Here is a 20,184-nt window from a genome sequence, read left to right as displayed (position 1 = left end):
CGCACTAAGGTAATCAAGGCTTTAACCCCTACTACACCCTGGGAGGCCTAACCACCCACCTCAGGACAACTACCCTCTTCACTCACCCCCCAACAATTGAGCAATAGGATGTGGTGCTCAGATAGTCCGATATGGTTTGTGTACATACATGAATGAAGTAATGTGTCCAGATACTCATGCGACGTCCACAAATGAGTGTTGTAAATAACTGAAATGGGTATGCACCTAGCGATGTCCATTTGACAACCGCAACTGATGGTGCACAAGTATAAACCCAGACAGTATGATATACAGAAGAATGTACGGTACTATGTAAACAGGATCAATAACAGGGCACTATGGCCCATTACCTGTATACCTTGAAGGGACGTCCACTGTATCCATGGCGTGCATCCACAGGTAAGGAATCTGCAGTCATAGTAGGTAGGCAGAGCACAGTCCAATGACATCCAGGGCAGGAAAAAGATAAGGAAAAAATCCCAGGCAAACTCCAAAATAGGTACTATAAACGTGAACCCTGCTTCAGCTAAGTCATAGGTAAATGTATAGGGGTAAGGTGCTTGTGGGTGATGAAATGGGTAAACAGCAAAGAGAAAAGAACCCACTAGTAGCACTCAATACCTTCAATCAATGTAATATGAAAATCTTAAAAATAATCTTTAATGCTAAACTACAGTAATTAAAATTATGGGTGTAAAATTACAACAAGGACACACATATATATAAACCCTAGGATGAGTATATAAGACACTCTGAGTTATAAATGAGTGGAAGCAATTGAGATGGATTAAATCAACTGTTCCAAGGGAACTGATAGATCGGTCTGGCAGACCGCACGCGTGCACTTCCCTTCTAAACCGGGCTGGAGTTTCTTGTGGTTACTCGGGGAGCGTAGGGTAAGGCAGGGCTTGCATATTCCTTCAGTTTAGTGGCATGAGCGTCCCTGACGGTGGAAGCACATTCATGAATATGTGCACAGGCATACTAACAGCCACACTGTCTACAGGGACTAGGTAGCCACTATATCACACACCTCTGTATGTCAGCTGGCCCTATACATCAGGACTTCAAGAGCTGTCTGTTGGGCGTTCTCTATGGGAAAGGTTATTTACAACTGGTGAGGTGAATGAGTATGGACTCACAATAGCAGTAAGGACCTGATAGATTTATGCACTTATCACTATGTGCATAACTTCATTACAATACTTTAGTATCCAGGATTCCGTTATCTGCACTACACTCCCACTTCCATTAACCCCCCAACAGCCTAGGGACCTGTTCACTACTCCAGACAGGCTTTGCTAGCCCTCCCCCACCCTTGCTCTTACCTAAACAACCGCAATTAGGGAATACTGCATATTAGTTCCATTGGAACAGTTGAATTAATCCATCTCAATTGCTTCCACTCATTTATAACTCGGAGTGTCTTATATACTCATCCTAGGGTTTATATATATGTGTGTCCTTGTTGTAATTTTACACCCATAATTTTAATTAGTTTAGCATTAAAGATTATTTTTAAGATTTTCATATTACATTGATTGAAGGTATTGAGTGCTACTAGTGGGTTCTTTTCTCTTTGCTGAAACTCCAAAATAGACAGATCAATTTATTAGCAAGCTAATGTTATTTTTTTACAGATTTAGGAACTAAACCAACTACAACTGTTGAGAAGCTAAAACTGGATCACAATGTTTCTTTGACTGGGGACACCTTGCTTGTGATTTATTGCATGTAAAGTGCATTTCCATTCTCCTATACCGCACAGTAAGCTTGTGTTCTGTGCTAAATGCCAATCAGTTTCCACTGATTACCATATTCCACAGTTTGATTTCTTAGTTCAAAGTTATTAACCTTCGCTGCTGGCAAACGAACACATTGAATTAATTCTCATAATGGCCTCTGCAAATGGCTAGAAAAATAACAATGGGAAAAAAAACCCCCCAGCATTAACATCAAGATTTCGAGACAAACAGAAGGCTTATGAATGCAGCCAGCAAGCTTTCGAGCCAATAATTCACATTATGATTGGCTTTCAAACTCGTCTAGGCCATATTATGTCTCCTTTATTAGTGTTTAAGGTCACCGGGAGACATGCAAGTGCATCCTTTATCAGGAAGTGTAATATGTCTCTGGAGGGAAATATTTGGCTTTTAGCTGAGGCTGTGGTAGTGACTCGGAAATCCAGGGAAGTGAGTTAAATAGAGACAGGGTCGAGGCGCCACACTGCCTCCCAGCAGATAGACTGAATTCAAATAATTGAACTTTTCCTGCCATTTTCAATATTATGTTGTATTGTGTCAGGGTTGGTGCAATGTTCAGCATTAGCCCAAGTTCTTTTATTGCAGTGTTCTTAATGCCCCACTCCCACTAATGCCCCACTCCCACTAATGCCCCACTCCCACTAATGCCCCACTCCCACTAATGCCCCACTCCCACTAATGCCTCACTCCCACTAATGCCCCACTCCCACTAATGCCTCACTCCCACTAATGCCCCACTCCCACTAATGCCTCACTCCCACTAATGCCTCACTCCCACTAATGCCCCACTCCCACTAATGCCCCACTCCCACTAATGCCCCACTCCCACTAATGCCCCACTCCATTAATGCTCCACTCCCACTAATGCCCCACTCCCACTAATGCCCCACTCCCACTAATGCTCCACTCCCACTAATGCCCCACTCCCACGCTTTGTATGCATAAGCAAAAATATGATTAGCAATGAATGTGTTTTTTAACATAGGTTTGAAACGGGGTCTCCGGAGCTGAACCCCATTAATATCAGCTGTGGGGTCCCCCTGATCCCCAACATACAGACCTTCAAAGGGGGTGCTGGTATTTCAGCAAAGTTTAAAGCTCCTACGCCCCGTGGGCCAATAGGAGGCTGCACCGAATGATGTCACAGACTCCTATTGGCCCACGGGGCGCATAAGCTTTGAAACTCCGCCATTACGTGACCCCTGCTAGCTGAGCGGAGTGGCTACCGGCACCCCTTCGGAAGTAAATATCTCTGGAAGCAGGGGGTCACCGGAGATGAAATGAAGGGGTTCAGCTCTGGAGACACCCCGTTTCAATCCTATGTTAAAAAAATAAAATTTGCAAAAAAACTCGCCAGCTTCGATTGCTTCTTTAGAGTAGCACTCTCCCCTACCCCCGTGAAGCCCGAGTTTATCTCATATTGGGGGCGATTCACCTTGATGTGGCTCGCAGGCTTAAAATGCTTTGCTCAAAGTGTTTAACTAAATTACCCTTTTTCAAGAGATATATAGGTATTTCACTATGTATTTTTGTCATTTTGATGTAGCTCTGGGCTCCTTTGTTTTTTGTTGTATACATTTAGCCACACCCAGTAGCACTGCTTTTGACACACACGCACACACTATATAAATATATATATATATATACACACACACACAGTGGTGTGATAAAGAAAGTCCACCCTCTCTGAATTCTATGGTTTTACATATCAGGACATAATAACAATCACCTGTTCCTTAGCAGGTCTTAAAATTAGGTAAATACAACCTCAGATGAACAACAACAAAATGGAGAAGCCATGTGTGAAAAACTAAGTATACCTTATGATTCAATAGCTTATAGACCCACCTTTAGCAGCAATAACTTGAAGTAATCGTTTTCTGTATGAATTTATCAGTCTCTCACATCATTGTGGAGGAATTTTAGCCCACTATTCTTTACAACATTGCTTCAGTTAATTGAGATTTGTGGGCATTTGTTTATGCACAGCTCTCTTAAGGTCCAGCCACAGCATTTCAATCGGGTTGAGGTCTGGACTTTGACTGGGCCATTGCAACACCTTGATTACTTTCTTTTTCAGCCATTCTGTTGTAGATTTGCTGGTGTGCTTGGGATCATTGTCCTGTTGCATGACCCAATTTCGGTCAAGCTTTAGCTGTCGGACAGATGGCCTCACATTTGACTCTAGAATACTTTGGTATACAGAGGAGTTCATGGTCGACTCAATGACTGCAAGGTTTCCAGGTCCTGTGGCTGCAAAACAAGCCCACATCACCTACTACCATGCTTGACAGTTGTTATGAGGTGTTTGTGCTGATATGCTGTGTTTGGTTTTCGCCAAACGTGGTGCTGTGCATTATGGCCAAACATCTCCACTTTGGTCTCGTCTGTCCAAAGGACATTGTTCCAGAAGTCTTGTGGTTTGTTCAGATGCAACTTTGCAAACCTAAGCCGTGCTGCCATGTTCTTTTTAGAGAGAAGAGACTTTCTCCTTGCAACCCTTCCAAACAAACCATACTTGTTCAGTCTTTTTCTAATTGTACTGTCATGAACTTTAACATTTAACATGCTAACTGAGGCCTGTAGAGTCTGAGATGTAACTTTTGGGGTTTGTCACTGAGCATTGCACGGTCTGACCTTGGGGTGATTTTGCTGCTGGGAAGATTGGCAACTGTCTTGAATGTTTTCCACTTTTGAATAATCTTTCTCACTGTAGAATGATGGACTTTAAATTGTTTGGAAATGGCCTTATAACTCTTCACAGATTGATGGGCAGCAACAATTGCTTCTCTAAGATCATTGCTGATGTCTTTCCTCCTTGGCATTGTGTTAACAAACACCTGAATGCTCCAGACAAGCAAACTGCTAAAACTTCAGCTTTTATAGATGTGGTCACACTTGCTGATGATCAATTAATCAAGGGCATTTGATTAGCAGCACCTGTCTGCTACTTAGCATCTTAATTTCTATGGAAGCAGTAACGGTGTACTTAGTTTTTCACACATGGCTTCTCCATGTTGGATTTATTTTTGTTAAATAAATCATGACACGGTGTAATATGTCATGTGTTGTTGTTCATCTGAGGTTGTACAGTGTATTTACCTAATTTTAAGACCTGCTAAGGAACAGATGATTGTTATTATGCCCTGATATGTAAAACCATGGAATTCAAAGAGGGTGTACTTTCTTTTTCACACAACTGTATATATAATGTGGTAATGTTTGGGGTTCATCAGAACTTGCTGGTTATCTGTGTCTTTAGTCTTGTTTATAACCTTAAATGTTTTCATCTTTTCCCCTTTTTGCAACTATGACGTGCTTTGAGTCGCATTAGGAGAAAATCGCTTTATACATAAAATCATTATTATTATTGCATTATCTCTAACTGTTCATGAAATGTCTGTTAATTTAATGTATTACCACTGTTGATTTAATGCAACCATGTACGGTGCTAACTTTTTGCCCAGGACATACTTGAAAACGAGAAGTAACTCTCAATATATTACTTCCTGGTAAAACATTTTTATAAATAAATAAATATGCATGGGCAAAGTGTGCAGTACGCAGTAAGGGGATACTGATCCCAGAAAGGAAACTGTATTCCCAACAGGGGCCTACTTGAGATGGGCACTATTGATGCTATACACAAGATTGCCAATCTAACTAATACTAAGGGAAACAAGCATAAGTGCCTCCCGAGTGTAGGAGTGACAGCTACCAGGGGAAGAAGCACAGCGTAAGTTTATGATTTGCCATTTTCTAACATGAAGTATGTCCTTGTACGAGCCTTATAAACGAATGTGAATAATGCTCTTTGTGTATTATAAAAGTTCCTGGTGCCCAGCCTTAGCTTGCACCGACCCAGCACCCTGAACAGGTATTGGAGCCATGTACATAGTTCAACTCGATGTAAACTCCCTTAGAACCGGGAAAGGAAGGTTACATGCACATCTGGAAGTTAAAACAGGTTATAGACTTGTTTTCCTTTTTGTTGATTTGTTTGGCTAAAAACAGCATCATAAGGTAATTAGTAAGGATGGGCAGGTTTGCGAGTTCGAAGTTCAAACTTTGCTATTTTCTGTATTTGTTCAGAAGTCGGAGTTAAACAACAGAACATTATTTTGCTTCTTTTTTTTTTTAATAAGTTGAGCACACTTTTGAGTTTATGAACATATCAGATTAAAATGAAATGGACCCAATTAAAATAGAAACGTATTTAATTTTGCAAAGGAAGCTAATAAGTAATAATTGTACTTCAAGGAGGTTTTAATATTACTAAGGAAGTTCCTTACTGTTAAAGATAAAAACTTTTTTGCCCGCTATGTGGAAATGTTCTTTAATTATCTAACTAAGGCCCTGATGCACTAAATGATGCTACATTTTAGCACAACTTAACCCCGATTAATTTGAATAGGAGTTAAGGCGTGCTAAACCTTAGCACTATTGAGTGAATCTGGGCCAAAGTTGGTATAAAATGCTTTACCCTGATTAGCAATGAGCCAAACTTGCACAGTTGTTGTGGTTCTGTTCTGTGCTAGTACAGCTGATTAGCGGCATAGAAAGTGGCACACTACAACGTCATGTACTGAATGAGGAACCCTGGCAAAATGTTCCCTCCCTGGTCAGCATATCACAGCACAACACATGGTTCTTTTCAGTAAGCTGGCGGTATAGAGACTTGTTACAGGCAGCCTACCATTAACCTGCCATCCCACATTCAGATATTTGGTAAACTCTATTGTTGGGGGTATCCTTTTACCGCTGCAGTAATCCAAATGACTAATAATACATTGTGTGATAGAGCCTTGAGCTTTGGAGCTTGTTCTTGGATCATGCAGCCATATCCCCTTCTCCCCTTCTCTCTTCCCCTTCTCTCTCTCTATCTCCCTCTACCCCTTCTCTCTCTCCTCCCACCTTCTCTCTCTTCCCCTTCTCCCTTAACTCTCTTCCCCCTCTTATACTTATCTCTCTCACCCTTCTCTCAATCCGCGCTCCTACCCTTATCCCGCTCTCATTCCTTCTCTCTCCTCTTCTCTATCCCATGCTCCTCCTTCTCTCTCCCATCTTCCCCCGTTCTTTCTCCCCTTCACTCTCTTTTCCCTTATCTCCCTCTTTCCCCCACCTTCTCTCAATCTGCCCCCTTCTTCCTCTCTCTACCACTCCCTTCCTTTTTCCCTCCCCCTTCTTTCTCTCTTTCTCCCCACTTCTCTCTACCCTTCACACTCTCTCTTCCCATCCCTTCTCTCTCCATCCTCCCAATCCCCCTTCTCTCTCCCCTACCCTTTCTTTGTCTGCGTTTAAAGAGGATAGTGGATACTGTAGATTAAGCTGCTATTCTTTCCCCATCTCCCCACCTTCTCCCCATGAACACATCTTTGCTTTAATACCCTATGATGTCTCCAATTCTTTCCACCTCACACTTCTCCAACATCCTTGCTTTCTTGTTCTCTTTCTTTCGTCATCTTCTTTCTGTCTAATCTTTTTAACTCTGACTTTCCGTATCTGCCACCAGGCTATGTGCATTATGATGTTACCTACCAGATACAAAACTCACTGACTTTTATATATACTGTAGAACATTTTAACAACTCCTAGATTTAAAAGAAGGAATGTGTTTAAATAAAAAAAATAACACCCAGTTGCACACCACTAAGGGTCCCCTTTATTATGCATTGAGAGTTTCTCAGGTTTCATGATCTTGGAGTTATGGCTCTTACAGACAGGCAGACAGACCCACTGGCTGTTTTATTATTATAGATGACTCGCTAAAGTACCCAGCTTCACACAGGTTGCAGTACTCTGGAGTCATAAAGTCCAGGGTTCTTCCTCCCTCTCTCCCTTTCTCCCTCCCTCCCTTCTTCCCTACCTCCCTTTTTCCCCTTACCCTCTCTCTCCCTTCCTCCCTCTTTTCTTCTTCCTCTATCCCTCTCCCTTCTCCTCTCTCTTCCATCATCCTCTCACCCCCTGCCCCCTCCTCTTATCTCTCTTCCCTCCGTCACGTCCCTCTCTCTCTACCTCCCTCTCCCTTCTTCTCCCCCTCCTCTTTCTGCTCCTCCTCCTCCCCTCACACCTACTCCTCACCCTCCCTCTCTCCTCTCTCTCCTCTGTCTCCCACTATTATCTCTCTGCACCCCTCATCTCTCTCCTTCCCATCACTTTCTTTTAATACCTTATGTTGTCCCCAATTCTTTCCGTACCTCCCCCTTCTCCAGCATTCTTACTTTCTCCTCACATGTCAACTGACTTCCTCTCTTTCTGTATTTGGCTGCTTTTTATGTAAACCATAAAGCTATCTGACACTCCTTAGGCTGAGGCCCCGCTGCCTGAGTCAGCGCGCCCGCACTGCATGCAGGCGGCGTGTTGAGAGGCAATTGACCGCTACCTGCGGTTTGTAGAGAGGGGGGGGTGGGCGTGGTTTGAGTGGAGGGCGGCAGCAGGGGTCTCCCGGGCTGCAAGAGGCAGCCCCCACACATGCCCTCTTCTGCTCGCTCTCATGCTGCCTCCCCCCCCCCGGTCGGTCCGTTCGTCCGTCTGTCCCCCCCTCCCGTTGGTCCGTCCTCCCCCCCAGTCCGTCCCTCCCCACACACAACACACAACACACACAGGTGTACACCCCATATGGCCACCTATGTATGCGTTCAAAGTTTTATGTCTTTAGGTTTCATGGCAATGGCCTTGACAGATAGACAAACTCTCTTTTATTATTATTATAGATATAATGCAAGGGACTATCAGACTAGGTGGTAGATAAAAAGTGCCATAGAGGAAAATACCTAATTTGAAGGAAGTGAACTTGGTTCAAATCTTAGTGTCAGCTCCATGAAACCTTTAGCTCCCCTGTGCTAGGTTCCAACATGAATAGGATATTTCCAAATATTCTAAAGTGGCTGATCGGGCTATTGCAGATCGAAAATTCCTGTCAACGTCTATGAAAATTTTCGTCCGAAAGGCCCAAACGGCTGCTTTGGCATATATAGAATGAACCCATAAATATCAAGTTTACAGTGCCTGTACAATTCTATATAGCGCACTGCATGCCCAGTGGTTTATAAGAAAGACTTAAGTAGGCTGATTTCCTGTACTTTGAGTGTTTGTGCAGAGGTGTTGGTGCTTTCCGTGCTCATGCGAGATACACTGGCTCAGCTCTCTAATTAGAGCTGGCACACACCCGAACACACGTATCCACACTTGCTCATGGTGAGTGACTAACCTTGCCGCTTAGCTAATGTCAACACAGAAGGGGAAAGGAACATCAGCCTCCAACCGCCTCAAGTATTTCTGCTCCCGTGTAGATAAGCTCAAGGCTTGTTACTGCGAGGTCATTATATACTTTACACGGCATGATTCATAATTTGGAGAATACATCATTCCGTTCACTCCCAGTGTAAATGTGTTCAGCGAATTGCTTTTCCCTTTGACCCTCGCTCCTGAGTACATTCTTCAAGTGAGATAAAACATCCTATGAAATGTTATACAAAAGAGGGAAGTTTGCTTTTTATCTGCTAGCAAAATGTAACCACACAGCATGACACAAGTACAAGTGGGCGCCTCTGACTTGTGAATAATAGAACTTATATTGTATGAAAACCTGCAGCGTAGTGTTATGCAAAAAGACATCGAACATCAGATTCAAATGTCAAGGTCCCTAGTAAAGGTCTCAGGGAAGAAAATGTATCAACAGGTAGGGTGTTACTGTATTTGCTTCTGTTTGCCAGACTAACGTCCCTTCATTTGGATGCCTAGTGGTTAACATTTCTCTTAACTTATATTTATTTATAAAATATTTTACCAGGAAGTAATACATTGAGAGTTACCTTTCGTTTTCAAGTATGTCCTGGGCATAGAGTTACAGTGGCGGCCGAGCTGACTCTAATGCGGCCGCCACCGCAGTGCGCGTGCAATGCGCGGGATGACGCGGCTTGTCCGCGCGTCACTGTGACGCCGGTGTCACGTGGCGCGCCTGCTACCCCGGCTTCCCCGACATCCGCTGAACGTTGAAGCGGGGTAAGCGGGGTTACGGGGAAGATGCAGGGGCAGAAGGGGCAGAGCATGAGCAGCCAGGGGGTCGGGAGGGGAGAGGAAGATGCGCGCGAGGGGAGGGGAGTGCAGGGAAGAGATGCGGCTGGCGCGCGGCCAAGTTCGGCGTCAGCCGAACTAAGCCCCGGGAAATTACGGGCAAATGTTAGAATGAAAGTGGCCGCAGCAGTAAATGACAAATAATACATGGTTACAAATACAGTTACATAAGTGAACAGGGTATACATTATATACAAGACATTGCATGTTATAGGCAGGAGAACAAAGGAAATCAAGAAATCTCTATAAGAAAGACAAGGAAGAACTTATATAGCATTTGGCTAAGATGGCTTTGCTTTTATAGAGCTTGCTCCATTACAGTCTACAACAGTTGTATTTTCTGCAGTTCAAAGTTTTACCCAGTACTACTGCCTCCCCTGTCTGAAGCTAATTGTGTGCTCTGAGTTGTTTACGTAATGTTTAGGCACCCAGGATCTCGCTGAACGCTAATTGATCAGGGCTGTGAGCCCCCCACTGCTGCCTAATAACAGCTGGCATCACAGACACTTCTATTATCCACAGTCACTGCCCTGGAGCCTCTCATCAGAGACATAAAAGCCAAATTGGCGTCAATTTTCTTTAAGTGACGCGTTCTTCTATGTATCAGGAACTGGGCAGAGTCGGCTCCGTGGAAAGATGGCAATGCAATGTTTTATCAAAGGAAACAAATGGTAAAAACAGCTTTTAATATAATGCATTATTATTTCTCCCATGCACAGTAGGCGTGCAGTAGAGCATACAGTATGTTGAAAAGTCTTGGTCATGGTAAAATTGATTTTGTCTGTATACAGTAGGCTCCAGTATTGAAGCTTTTACCACCTGCTCCTAATGGCACTGCTGCTATCTTAGTATATGTAATAACTTGCTCCTTATTTACTATGCCCAATATTTTAATTACTCAAAATCTACATACTTTACAGTAACCCACTCCTATTTTGTATTACTTACTCATAATAAAGTCCCCCAATACTCTGACAAACAGTAAACACAATTGCAGGCAAAATATACATACTGTAGGAATACCACTAATTTAGTCAAATGCCTTTGACAAGCGTTAATAATATGTCATGCAGAATATAATTGCCACTAGAACCTACAGTATTTTCTACCTTGATAAATGTTCCCCCTATTTCCAAAGCACTTAACCCTTCAACTGACACTGTGTTTCTATATTAGCGGTGTCTGTTTTTCATATGAATAGTGATATATAAGAATCACACAACACAAATATGAAATAGAAGTAAAAACTACCGATGCGTATTCTCCTATACTGCTGCGACACACTTTATTCGAGCAAATACCCAGTTTGTACCTGGCAGATACCTGGAATGCGCCGCTCCTCACCTCTGACAAACCCCGTTGCGTTTGCCTTCCCAGCCATGGTTCATGCCTGGCTGACGGGCGGCTGATCTGTTAAATGATAATGATTAGGATTTAATAGGCTGCAATGCTTCGCGTGTCTACCAGATGGCATAAATTCATGAATTGTAATGCAGTATATATATATATACTGTGCAGTATTGCAGCCAGCGGGAATAAAATGCTTCAATCCCTGCCTGGAAAATAACGCAATGCACTCGGGCAGAAAACAGTCACAAACCTCAATACACCCGGGTATACCCGAATTCGTGGGACTAGCCGAGCTCGAATAAAGTGTGTCGCCAGTGTAGCAACACTTTTCTTCACTTGAACCTGCAATTCAAATGTAATTAACAATTTATTTTCACTGTATTCTATTCAAGTTGCTGCACAAAGCCTACAATACAATATCATTTACCCTTTTATATTTGTTCATTCAAAAGACGGGTCTTTACTCTTTTATTTTATATGTTGGACAAAACGTGATAAGCCAACTTTCCCCGCCAAGGCAATCCCCAAAGACTAGGGATCTTATTCTATATAATCCGATGTGGCAATTCAAGTCAATGGGGATTTGTGGCTGAAAATGGGCTGAAAGGGAGTAATTCTATATAGTCCTATGAGACCTAAGTCTTAAACTAACATAAAAAAAATGTATCTTGTCTCACGAACAGCACTACCCCTGCTTCTCTCTTTCATATTTATTGGAAAGAATGCTCAGATTGTGACAGTTTAAAAACACTTGCTGCCCACCAATCAGTGGATCACTTGTGAGAAGATGTGTAGGGAGTTTGAAACAAAAGAAGGACATCACAGTCCTACAGATCATACATTCAGAATGCCAGTGTGGTAAGTATCCAATACACACAATTTCACGGGATGGGACATTGCATATAAAAAAAACCTAATGCATATAAAAAAACAATACATATAAAAATGCCCCAATACATATAAAAAATACCCCCCCCCCCATACATAAAAACAGACTTAACTTGTGGATGGTCAGGCCGGGCCCGGTGTCTGCGGGGGCCCGGCAGATGACGCTGCAAGTGGGCCCGACCTCTGGCCAGGACCTGCATCCTTTTCTCTCGCGGACCAGGCTCTCCCTTAGCTGCAGGCCTCTACTCTGTCCCACACCGAGCTTCCAACGCTGGCGCGCGCCGGGCCTCTCTGACGTCCGCGCGCCGGAAGTAAGCTGAGCCTCAGCTTCCGGTGCTCGCCTGCAGGAGAGGGAGGCCTGACACACGCTGATGTCAGAGGACCCGGCGTGGGACAGAGCTGGGGAGAGTCGGGGCCCGGCCGTGATAGGACAACTTTAGGGGTTTTAGTGGTTAGGGTAGGGAATTATTTTAAGGGGTTTTAGTGGTTAGGGCAATGGCTTAGTGTAAAAGGTATTAAGATATTTAGGGTAGGGTGTAGCGTTAATATTAGGGGTTTTAGGGTAAGGTTAGTCACTTACTTAGCGGCGGAATGATCCAGCAAATGGGGGGGAGGAGTGTGAGTCACGCCAAGCGCCGGCAGTCATTTGGTCATGACAAAATGGCCACAACCAAATGACTTGCAATTTTAAGCTTTTTAATTACTATGGGAGTGCTGCGGGGGTACGACTTTATATGCACAAGTACATAAACACCAAGGCATATCTCATGCAACCTCCCAACCATTCTTTCAAACTAAGAAATATGAAACGTAATAATGTATTGCAGGTTTTATGCTGGATGTTGAATAGAATTAAAACAAAATAATGTTAATTATATTTGTATTTAGGGTGTCCAGTATTGAACCGGACTGTCCTGTATTTGGAAACTGTCCAGTAAAAAATTAGAGGTACAGTGGCGGCCAAGCTGAGTCTACAGCGGCCGTCACCGTGATGTGGGGGAAATGTGCGGGCAGACGGCGGCTTGTTGTGGTTTTTCCCTGGCGCGTGCCACGCGTCACTGTGGCGCCGGTCACACGTGCCAGGGTTCCCCGGCTTCCCCGAAGGCTGCAGAGGAAGCAGGGGTAAGGGGGAAGCTGCGCAAAGCTGCGCGAAGCAGAAGAGCAGCCAGGGGGAGCAGCCAGGGGGTCGGAAGAGGAGGGGAACAGCATCCTAATTTTGCACGCAGGGAGGGGAAGATGCGGCTGGCGCGCGGCCAAGTTTGGCGCCAGCCGGGCACCAGCCGAAAAAAGCACCGGTCAATGACGGGCAAATGTTAGACTCACGCTGGCCGCAGCAGTAATACTGGACATATATATGTCCGCTATTACTTCTCTGGACATAGTGATCTGACCGGCTTGGGGGGCCGGGGGATTTCCCTGAGCAGGGATGCTGCTAGGGGGCTGGGCAGCTTCCTCCATCTTTATTGGCTGCTGCTGGGTAATGCAGCCAATCAAGAGGAGGTGTCAGGAGCCAGGGTTCAGGTAAAGGAGAGGAGGAAACAGCATGGAGCGGAGAGAGTTGAGAGGGGGGTGTGTATGTCAAGTGCATTGCATCTTTCACCATTGTGCCCAGTATTTTTGGAGAAGCCATCTGGGAACCCTATTTGTGTTGTAAGCTTCTATGCAATATTAAATAAAGGAAATATCTTTTGCGGAGCATTAAGAGTCTGTCACATGACCCTAAATTCAGGTCACATGACACATTATATACTGCAATCTTTGCTAAAATCTGTCAAAGTGGCAAAATAGGAGAACATTTTGAGTACTGTGACCTTTTGTGAAAATAGGAAATTAGAGAAGCACATGTGAAGACATTCACATCGAAGCTAAGGTGGACTGCAGAAGCAATATACTGAAGTATAAAGACCCCATGGGAGGCGTTATTTGAGGAAATCTCTTTTCTGCTCGTTGCTCCAAGATCATGTTTAACCACTTTGGGACGGAAAGATTTGCAAGCCCTTGGAAAAAGAGCGGCAGTTAAAAAGATTTTCTGAGGTGAAAGGGCTTACAGAGTCTTTTGGGGTTTGACCCTTGTCCCACTTGATGATTAGCAATCACATGAAAGAGCCTGGGAAGTCTGCATTACCGCCTACCGTGAAATGTCTATAACATCTCATATACACACAGCAGTGGAAAGGTGTGAAAGTCATTAGCTGAGTGAGAAATAGGAAGCAATCTGCAACACTTTACTGAAATTATTACCGTGAAATGACTCTCTCTGCTTGAGGTAAGTACAGAGGATCCATTAAAGTGATATCTGAAATAACAAGTTTATTTGTATACTGGGAGGTTTCCTCGTTGTGAGATTTGTGAGGTGATAGCATGTGTTGAGTGCTTGTCACTTCATAGTCTTTTCTTAACACCTTGTCGGCATGTACTTTGCTTGTGCCATGCTGTGCTGTAGGGCAGAAGAACTTACCTCCTCAATGTAAATGTGGTTCTGCTATCCAGTTCTCAACAAGTATCTATCTCCTGAAAATTGTAACCACATAGCCTCACATGCATTTAGTGGGGGGATGTCCAGGGTGTTTTCAAATGAATTATAGAGATATGAAATCTATGGCTCTGACTTTTATTTGAGCCCCACTCTTTTTACCTTGGAATTACCCATTCCATAGTTCAACAGCCTTGTGCTTCTCTTCAAGATGGACACCCCCATTAGTGATAGCAAAGATTAAAAAAAAATGACAAAGATGGATACACATTCCTTTACTTTCTCCGCTGCAAAAAAAGAAAGAACAGATTGCAAGATATACATAAGAACTTGGTATCTCAGATACAGGATATTATTGAAGAATTCTTCCTATGTTAAATCTTTTTGCAAGGAGTTTTGTTGTCATCAGGTACTATACTATGTCATCCAATTAAAGGTCTAATGAACAATTGCCCATATGTTTACCTTTGTCTAAATCAAGCTCTTGAGGATCAATTCATCAACTAAACAGTGAACATCTGGAGGAGCTTAGACAGACACACTAAAATTAGACATTAGAACCAGAGTGAGGAGAGAAGGATTTGGGCGCTGAATGTACTGCATGCATTGTGCAAGTTCAGTTAGATTGTCTCACCATGAAAATGCTGTGTTTTTCAATTTGAATTGAGAAAGGTACGAATTCTGAAAGGGTTTGATGTGGGGTATTGGATCATGGTGCACATTTATGAGAACTTGGTAAAAAAAGATTATTTCCTCTTTCAATCTTCAGCTATTGAAAACTACGATATGATGCCATATTGGATAAATATTTAGTAACAATGTAAGGGTAAGTATAAAGGAATTTGCAGATGTGCAGGGATGTATGAAACTTTTACACACAATAATAATGTTTGCAACACATTTTGGATGTTTGTGCTGGGCACAAAAGTCACAAGTTAATGACATTTCACCAAAAAATCAGGGAGATACAATCTCTTAGTCAAAGCAAAACTTTGACTTCAACAACAACCTAAACCGAAGGGATTTTTTGCCAGGGTTGCCGAGTTTTGTACAAATGATTGTTTGGCCCTGCGAATCAAACAAACTTCCCATGAATGTTTTGCTGGGTTTTCCATTGGAGTTTATTAGATGGCGAAATGTGAGAATGTTTTGGATTTATTGGGTTCTTGATTAATGATGGAAATCTCTGCTGAGTTGAATAGAAATAATTTAGATAACGCACTGCAGGTGTGGCAAGGGGAATGATAACACACAAATTATTTTTATCATATTAGTTGCTTGTGTGTGAAAAATAATTTTCTGAGCCTCTTGCAAATTAACCCTGTGTTTACCAGGGAAGAATCAAGTTCAATAGTAGTGCCGCAGGAGGAAGCCACAACCTCCATACTAATGAACAATTGGTTAACTGAGCAAGAAGTTCATAAGCGACTTGAGAAAATTAAAGTAAATAAGGCACCGGCCCCGATGGCATACATCCAAGAGTTCTCAAGGAGTTTAGCTCAGTAATAGCAAACCATTATATTTAATATTCAAGGACTCCATTTCCACAGGCTCAGTACCACAAGATTGGCGTAAAGCAGATGTGGTGCCTATATTTAAAAAGGGAGCTAGATCACAACCGGGAAATTACAGACCTGTAAGCCTGACTTCAATAGTAGGGAAACTACTTGAAGGTTTAATACGGGATAATATTCAGGAATACCTAATGGAAAACAAAATTATTAGTAATAGTCAGCATGGATTTATGAAGGATAGATCTTGCCAAACTAACCTTATTTGTTTCTTTGAGGAGGTAAGTAGGAATTTAGACCAGGGTAATGCAGTTGATGTGGTCTACTTAGATTTTGCAAAGGCTTTTGATATGGTTTCACACAAGAGGTTGGTGTACAAAATAAAGAAAATTGGACTCAGTAATAATATATGCACCTGGATTGAAAACTGGTTAAAGGACAGACAACAGAGGGTTGTCATAAATGGAACTTTTTCAGGTTGGGCTAAAGTCGTGAGTGGAGTACCTCAGGGATCGGTACTGGGACCCCTGCTTTTTAACTTGTTTATTAATGACCTTGAGGTTGGGATCGAGAGCAAAGTCTCCATCTTTGCTGATGATACTAAATTGTGTGAGGTAATAGAATCAGAGCAGGATGTAATTTCTCTTCAGAAGGACTTGGAGAGACTGGAAACGTGGGTAGGTAAATGGCAGATGAGGTTTAATACAGATAAATGTAAGGTTATGCATTTGGGATGCAAGAATAAAAAGGCGACTTACAAATTAAATGGAGATATATTGGGGGAATCCTTGATGGAGAAGGATTTAGGAGTGCTTGTAGACTCCAGGCTTAGCAATAGTGCCCAATGTCCCGCAGCTCCAGGCACACCTTCCTCTCGCCCTGCGTTTTAGGAAGTGCCGTAGTTACAATCTGAAGACTTTGTGTTTACAAAAGAGCTTTTAATTATTTTTTAATACAAAGGCAAAGGCAAACACGATCTTATCTTGCATCAAACGGTCAATGGATGGAAGGGAAGTAAACATAATTATGCCCCTTTACAAAGCACTAGTAACACCACACCTTGAATATGGAGTACAATTTTGTGCACCAACCCTGAGAAAAGACATTATGGAACTAGAGAGAGTGCAGAGAAGAGCCACCAAATTAATAAAGGGGATGGACAATCTAACTTATGAGGAGAGGCTAGCTAAATTAGATTTATTTACATTAGAAAAGAGGCGTCTAAGAGGGATATGATAACTATATACAAATATATTCAGGGACAATACAATGAGCTTTCAAAAGAAATATTCATCCCACGGGCAGTGCTAAGGACTCTGGGCCACCCCTTATGGTTGGAGGAAAGGAAATTTCACCAGCAACAAAGGAAAGGGTTCTTTACAGTAAGGGCAGTTAAAATGTGGAATTCATTACCCATGGAGACTGTGATGGCAGATACAATAGATTTGTTCAAAAAAGGTTGGACATCTTTTTAGATGGAAAGGTATACAGGGATATACCAAATAAGTATACATGGGAAGGATGTTGATCCAGGGATTAATCCGATTGCCAATTCTTGGAGTCAGGAAGGAATTATTTTTTCCCCTTAATGGGGTTTTTTGTTTGCCTTCCTCTGGATCAATAAGTTAGTATAGATATAGGATAAAGTATTTGTTGTCTAAATTTAGCATAGGTTGAACTTGATGGACCTATGTTTGTTTTCAACCTCGTCTACTATGTAACTATGTAACCCTGCCTCATTATCTCAGAAAACATGCTATATGTATTTGGGAGTTTACCAGGGCATGTGCTGCTTTTGCTACCAGGGAGATCGATGTCTGTCTGCTACCCCATATAATGATGGTCTGTATCACGGACCTGGGTGTTACTAATTATGATAAACTGTCCATTAGATTCTTTCTTAATCAAATGTGATGTAGTTATCCACAAATAGAAAGTCCACTGCCTTCTTTAGAGAAATATGTGAATTTTCCAAAATAAAAAAATCCTGTGTAGAATACAAGCAGTACGGACTATCAAGTTCCAATTTGAAACAGATCACAAGAAAACATATATATTACATAATATAATTTTTTTTAAATTCCACCGTTATTAGCCAGTTATTCTATTTTTTTAATTTAATTCAATATTTAATAATTATGCCAAGGTCAATTAGCAATGATAATTTTAAGGTGTGCACAGTAGTTTAAGATAGTCACAGAACTTAAAAATGTATATGAATTAGAATAAAGTCAATATGTTAACAGTTAACGCAAAATTCCTGTTCACAAATATATGATTGAAACAGAGGATAAGTAGACAAATGTATATATTAGTGTCTCAGTTAAATGGTCTCTTCATACTGTACTATCGACTGTCTGGCAGCCTAATTAGTTTACAGAGATGAGAAAACAAAATTAAATATTCACAAGGAAGTATAATAAATTGTCCAAGACAGGACTATAACACACAGGGGCCTATATAGTGAGATCATTTCAGAAATTGTATTGTGCATGTGTAACCCCTCCTTATTTCCTTAAATATATTAAAGTTTGGATACAAGGGTGGGTCCTGAGTTCACCTCCCGTGTGTAAAAAAAAAAAAAAGAGAGAGCGAGAACATACCAGGGCCCTCAGAATCGGAGGACCACACACACAATACTACTGACAATCATTTAGAGAAGATAAAAGTGTACCCTGCTGCGCAATTGTCCCTCAGTATCTCTTACTCAGTGTCAGGATCGGGGCTAGACACAGGGCTCTGTCCGCGCGAACTTGCCGCACTGTCGAGAGGCAGACCTCTACAGGGATGGACTTTGCGCTCTGCTATCACGACGCAGGCTTGGGGGATGGGCTCCGTTGTGACGTGGGCAGCGTGCTGCACACTAACTGCACACGCACACCACGCTGTAAGTAATAATTTTAAGATTAATCTAAGATGCTCCTCACCTGTCGCACATCCCGTTTCCTCCTATCAGCACACAGCTTATGTCTAATGACCTCACTCCCTGCAGCCTTCCTATTGGGCCCTGGCCCTTTAGATGCTCAGTCTGCCCCATGGCAATTGGCTGAGCATAAACTCCTGTTTATGTACCTGTGCTTGCTACTAGCTGTTCCTTGCTGTTGCTGTTCCTTGCCCTGTCTATTTGTTGTGACCTCAGTTCGTACCTGGACTTCTGCCTTCTTGGACCCTTGGACCTCGGCTCGCTTCTGGATTCCCGCCCTCTCCTCGACCTCGGCTATGGATTACGACTACTCTCCTCTCTCCAACCCCTGACTATGGCAAGTACCTTGACCTACCTGAACTCTCCTACCCTGACCCGGCTACACAACCCTGACTCTGTAATCCGGACTCGGTCTTGCGGTTGTAGGTCGGTGGTTATCTACATCCCCACCTCAGCCCCGCGGTCTTGTCCAGTTTGTGGTGAGCACATGTGACACTCAGTCCCAGTGGCCCAGATACTAACTAATAGGCCACCGTTGGTGAGGGCACAACGTTGGTGCTCGTGTGAAAGGTAGGTGTGTTAATACACAAAAATGCCTATCGCTCTCTATGGTGCATAGGGAATAAGGTACAGTATATAGTTATACGAGAAAATAGTCAGGGCAAGAGTCCTGACTAAAAGAGAATCCCACAATTGCACTCTATGGGGGCAACAATAGGTAGGACAAAATATAGTCCCAGGCGAATGACCTAATAGATGCCAATAACATTTTATTTAAGCATAATAATAGGAATGTAATAGGGGAAGTGTAGGATATATATATATATATATACACACACACACACACACACACACACACACACACACACACACACACACACACACACACACACACACACACACACACAGGTGTGTTAAAAACTGGGTGGTGTTGGTGACATTGTATTGTAGAGGGTATAAGGCTCCTCCTAAGTCCATACTGGGTAACCTATTACCAATGGGAGAATTAGTCCCTCTATGACCCAGTATGGACCCAGTATGGACTTAGGAGGAGCCTTATACCCTCTACAACACAGTGTCACCACCACCCAGTTTTTAACACACCTGTGTATATATATATATATATATATATATATATATATATATATATATATATATATATATATATATATATATATATATATATATATATATATATAT

Source organism: Ascaphus truei, chromosome 4 (genome assembly GCF_040206685.1).
Source record: "Ascaphus truei isolate aAscTru1 chromosome 4, aAscTru1.hap1, whole genome shotgun sequence".
In the NCBI taxonomy this organism is placed as follows: domain Eukaryota; kingdom Metazoa; phylum Chordata; class Amphibia; order Anura; family Ascaphidae; genus Ascaphus; species Ascaphus truei.
Note: the sequence above shows the minus strand (reverse complement) of the source record.